The following is a 5,931-nucleotide window of genomic DNA, read 5'->3' as shown; positions in this document are numbered from 1 at the left end:
AAAACTGTAGGTTTGCAGCCTTCGTTCATTTTTGTCATTTGGGGGTCCACATGTCACTGTAAATTAAATTTCATGCTGTAGTTATTTGTACTACTGTATGTAGGAATTTATTTTGCTCTTATGCTGTAAAAATTATTTACGCAGTGTTTTAAAAATATTATTTTATGAGAAAATTGAGTATTTTATTCAATATTTTTTTTATTCTAATAGTCATAATTACATTTTAAACAAATGTTTTAGACATTCAAATTTATTTTTGATTATGAAATATGTGTTTTGCACCATACACTACATTATTAGCTAGTTTCAAAATTTTCAAGAAAAAATGACTAAATTACCCCTATGAGACGACAATTATTTTTTTTATTGTTTTAAGTTGGAAATAGTTTAAAATCTTTTAGAACGTGACATTTGACAATGGTTACTCACAAGCGAAATGAGAAGCTGATATTAAAGCCTTGCGGAGTTTCGGTTGACATTCCGGGTAATGAGTGTCGATCTGGACATCGCGACGGTTGTCACGGGCTCGAGGGGAGTTTCGGGTCTTGACAATAAGCTTAATGTGAATATTTTCAAGAAAGGGGTGAATTGGAATATTTTGAAATTTCTTTCCATATTTACAATAAATAAAAGTTTTCGTAAACCAATACTTTTTTTCAAATCGAGCAAAACAATAAATTTTTGTGGAGAGAAAGAAGTTAAGAATACAAATAAATTTGAGAAGAATAAAGCGAAAATAACACAAGAGCTTTTATAAAGGTTCGACCTCCTTGCCTATGTCTTTTCCCTTAGATTCACTAAGGAGTTTAAAATCCACTATTGAGATGAAATTCAATACAATGCTTTTTATGGATCAAGCACAACCTTGCAATACAATACCTTTTATGGATCAAGCACAACCACTCTACCTTTTACTTTGGTTAAGATATAACCACACAAACACTACCTTTTGAATTGGTTAAGATATAACCACTCAAACACTACCTTTTCAATTGGTTAAGATATAACCACTCACAAACATACAATCAATGAGATGGGTGCATCTAGAATGGCTTTTAAAGGCTAAGTAGCAAATTAAGTACAATGTTTGGTGAAGAAAAAAAATAAGAATTGAAGGCTCAATAAATGATACAATAGAAGACTTAAATGCTTAAAAAGGAGAACAAACAGTATTGAATGATTGTTGTTGAATTCTTCTTTTAGAAATGTGTTTTAAAGTCTTCCAAACTTCATAAATGTGGTAAGAGCCCGTATTTATACTTGTTGGAACTTTTTAAGGCAGTTAGGAGTGAATTTAATACTCAAATAGTTGTTTAGCTCTTCAATCTAGGCTCAAATGGGCATATTGTGTTGATACATTTAAGAATGTATTGATACATGATGCATTTATTTTTTTAAACTCGAGGAAATCTATCAATACATTTTGTGATGTATTGATATATTTTAGAAAAAATGTATTCTGTGAAAAATCTATTAATACAGTTGATAATGTATCAATACTTTTGACTAGGCTGTAAGGGTTTAACCATTCCAAAAAGAAAATCTATCGATACATTTTTTAGGCAATGAGCATTTTGTAAAATTTATATCGATACATTTAACGAAGTATCAATGGATTGAGTTTTGACTTTACAAATTTTGACTTTTCATAAGAAAATGTATCAATAGATCTTCAATTCTATCAATATGCAACGACCTCTCCCCGGTCGCTGCCGGCGTCTAAGACTTCCGAAAAAGACCCGCCAAGTCTCGAACAAGCCTGTCTAGAATTTGCTCGTTAATCCACTACATTCAATCACCATATAATATTGATACTTTCATATACTAAATTGAACCATAAATATAAAAATCAATACAAACTTTTTCCTTTTATTCGTAAGTATATGCATTAAAATCTATAATCTCCAAATTAATGCTATATAAAAATTTAGAATTCATTTACAACTTAATAAATAAAATGCTACGACTTGACCTCTATCAGCGGAGCGACTCGGAATAAATTGCTAGGAGATGCCTTTATCTATTCACGGTGGACCGAATGCATCACTGACTACACGCTAGGCTGATCCCTATCTGCAAAAAGGGAAATAAAGGGGTGTGAGTCTCATAGATTCAGTGATAATCATCGACTCAACGAGTAGGGCATAGATGGGAAACAAGCAAACGGCAGATCAGTTGAATATAAAAATGCAAGATTATAAAAGCAATTCGTTTCAAACGAGGGTTTGTGCCTTATATAAAAATCAAGAATTTCTTATAAAATATAAATAATCGGGGTAATAAAATTTTTCGCATCAAAATATATTAATAATCATTTTCGAATCAAATCAATAAAATTTAGCAAGCTCCCACAAAACCAAATAATATTTAAAATCATGCACAAATTATGACTCGCCCTATATGTGAGGAATTACATATTCATTTCATAGATAAACAAATAAAAGAGTTGCGAAAAACCATTTAATTCCTTTTTCACCATGCAGAGAAATATAATTCATAATATTAAAACTTATTTCAACTCATATAAAACCATTACATTTTTGTCATAAATAAACAGCATGGCTTATGACTTTCTTAAAAACTTGGCTTGTGCCAAAATCATTCTCATACTCGGTTGTCATGGATACCTTGGCCTGGGGCTATCCTAACCGAGTCCGCCAAGGTTGTTAAAAAGTCAGGTACGCATAAATCATATTTTTATTTTGAAAACATAGTCGTTCCTTGGCGTTGGCTGAGTTCACCCTCACGTGGTGGTTTGGCATGAAGTTAACTCTAAAATTGTACCTCGGGAGTTACCTTACTCGCCTCTCCGACCAAGGTAAGTACATATAAATGGGGTTACCATGCCCCTCTCATAGGCTGGTCCACGGAACCCGCCTACTGCAATAAGCTAATAATTATCCCACCAATCAATAAAATTCAATAACATGGCAATTATTGTAATTCACAACCTTTCAAAGCAAACAAACAATCCGTATTTCAATACAATTGCCAACCAACCAATCAAGCCCACATTATCATAAGCCATTCGATTCAAAATATAATTTATAACACAACAAATAGCAATCTTCAATTACTTTTGAATTTCTTGGTTAAAATGAAATCACCTTTTAAAAGAATTCCAAATTTGATCTTCAAGGGGATATTTTAAATCTTTCTCAAAATATCGATCCCCACATCACGTTAAAACTCTCTTTTCATAAAATGTTCATTGTAAATATTTGCATGATATTTTGTATCAAAATAGCATAGTGAATATGTAATAAATTTCATGAATGCACACCACACAAACAATAAGGCATAATTTTCCTTTGATGTAAATCTTTTTGAAAAGCTTGTTTCCCTGTTTAAAACACTTTACGTCTAATATATATATATTTCAAATGACTTCTAAAAATAACTTACACCCACAATTCCTTAAAATTCTATCAACGCATGCTTTTCAAAAATTTTGCACTTCACGTAAAATATACGTACATGTATATATATATGAAATTTTTAAAATTGACACCCCCTACTCACCTCATAATAGTGGGATATTACTTCACTATTGATTCGTACGTGTTTATAATTGTTCTTATTTGTCGGTCACATACTTCGTTCGGCACGCCTCCATGACAAACTTTCCTAGCAACAATTTAAACTCAGTATACTTAAGCACACATTTGTATGAGTAGCAACTCAATTAAAAATTCCTTAAGCAACTTGCATATTTTTCATCCAAAATATGCACAATATTAAACTACCCATAAACTTTAAAATATAACATTAACTTACCATTGGGCCTTTTTCATTTCTTTATGACCTTTGGGCCTTTTTCATTTCTTTATGACCTTTGGGCCTTCTCCATGGGCTTCTCTATTTTTCTTATTTGGGCTAAGCCCATTTATTTGTTTATTTCCTATTGGGCCACACCCACTTATTTTCTATTGGGTCATGCCCATTTATTTTCTATTTGGGCCATGCCCAATTTTATTTTCTACTTCTTTTCTTTTTCTTTCTTTTTCTCTCTTCCACCGTCACTCCCTTCACCACCATGTCTTCCTCTCTTCACCACCGTGACTTCCTCTCTTCCTTTCCTCTCAAAATCGGTCACCAAAAGCCTCATTTTCTCACCATTTTGCTGTAATTTTCTGCTCTAAAATCAGCAGATTTCCAGCTCAATTTCCAATAACAAAACTTCTCAATTTTGGCGGCACAAAGCTGTCCAGTTTTCCTACATAAACTACCAGCAAACGGCTCCAATGTTTTTGCACAAAATTGGCAGCAAATAGCTCAAACTTTTCTGCACAAATTGGCAGCAAACAACTCAAATTTTTCTGCACAAATTGGCAACAAACAGCTCAAATTTCCAGTAGCCAAAGTTGTCCTTCAATGGCAGTAAAAACCTCTAAAAATTTCCAGCAGCAAATTCACACAATTTCAACAACAAAAACCTTGAATTTTCAGTACCAAAATCAGCCATAAAAACCTCAAAAATTCCAGCAATTAACCTAAAAAAAATCAGCTTTCTTACCTCAAAATTTTCAGCTTTTTCTTCCTCCAAAAATTACAGCAAAAGCTCTCTTTTTCTCCCTCAAAGTGCAGCAAAACCATGCCAAGAAAAGAGTAAACTTTTTTGTTTCTTTTCTCTTCCTCTCCCTCGGTTTTTCTTTCCTTTTTCCTTTTCTTTCTTTTGCTCAACTTTTGGGTCTTTTCTTTCCTCTTCATAACCGACTTCTCTTGTCTTTCATCTCACATGGTCGGCCCCACCATCATATCTACATTCTTCTCTTCTGTTTTCTTTGTTTCTTTGTGTCTTTGTTCCTTTGATTTTTTTGTATGACCGGCCATTCACTCCACTTGGTTCCGAATTTACTATTATTCCAAATGACTTTGACCTTTCTTCATTCCCATCCACCACCTTCATTCTCTTCTTTTATTATTATTGTTATTATATATATATATATATATATATATATATATTTTTAAGTTACATATTGATCACATGGGTGGCTGCCCTTTTGTTCACCTATATTTATATTATTATAGATATATATATTTATTAACTTCAATTAACACATTTGCACTTAATCCTTGATTTTATATTATTTACCACATAACCCTCCAACTTTCACATTTTAAAATTTCATCTTTTCGATGCGTTTAAAAATTTTAATTTTCATCTATCTCTTTCCTTTACACGCGTACAATCAAAATATCGAAATTGTACTTCAACGCGATGTCACCATAATATTTAAATATTTACTTACTCGCGTTAGCTTGATTTAATAAAATCAAGTTGACGCAATTATCGTCGTTTTCCTTCAAAATTCTTCTTTACTTCAACTCCCCCACTTAAATTAGTTATATTTCATTTTTCATAACTAATTCCGACAACATATAAAATATTAATATTTTAATATTATTTTATTAAATAAAATATTATTTTATTTCAAAATTTTTCACTTGCCTTCTTTGGTCCCGAAACACATCATTACATCTCGATTTATTTTCGAATCATCCTTTAGCTTACTAATTCCTCTCCAACGAAAATATTATTATTTAATTGTTGTTTCTGCTCGCGCGAAGCATTTTATTCTAAAACATTCCTTTCATCCTTTGTCGCTCTTTAGCACGTCAATTCATATCAAACGATCATTCGTTTGATCTATAAGTTCTTATTTGTGTCCAGCGAGGGTGCGGGGTATTACACAATACTTGTCTAAATGTATTGATACATGAAGAACATGTATCGATAGATTTGGAACAATAAGCAATTTTCAAAGTCCTTTTTCATTTGTTCTTCTTTTCAAAGTTATTTGAAAGTACTAAGGGATGTTTAGGCTTGATTTACCAATACCTAAAGGAAATTTTGATCATTTTCCTTTGTCATTTCAAAACATGAAATCAATTTGAAAGTTATAAAGCTAACAATCTCCTCGTTTTTTA

At 31.9% G+C, this 5,931-nt stretch overlaps 1 long non-coding RNA gene across 2 annotated transcripts; it reads right to left on the bottom strand.

Moving 5' to 3' along the window:
* Window positions 1–1,841: 1,841 nt before the first annotated feature.
* Window positions 1,842–4,716, bottom strand: LOC108660799 (uncharacterized). Of its 2 annotated transcripts, none has more exons than XR_001926490.2 (4): window positions 4,517–4,716; window positions 3,778–4,319; window positions 3,523–3,627; window positions 1,842–2,073 (listed from the first exon to the last, which is right to left on the bottom strand). It is a non-coding gene; the product is annotated as an uncharacterized LOC108660799 (long non-coding RNA). The 2 variants fall into 2 exon arrangements; XR_001926492.2 differs by having other exon boundaries at window positions 3,523–3,622; window positions 4,517–4,715.
* Window positions 4,717–5,931: the final 1,215 nt, after the last annotated feature.

This window comes from Theobroma cacao, chromosome 2, assembly GCF_053813885.1.
Source record: "Theobroma cacao isolate CCN51 chromosome 2, ASM5381388v1, whole genome shotgun sequence".
Taxonomy (NCBI): domain Eukaryota; kingdom Viridiplantae; phylum Streptophyta; class Magnoliopsida; order Malvales; family Malvaceae; genus Theobroma; species Theobroma cacao.
The sequence above is the reverse complement of the archived record's forward strand: the minus strand, read 5'-3'. Positions and strand labels throughout refer to the sequence as shown.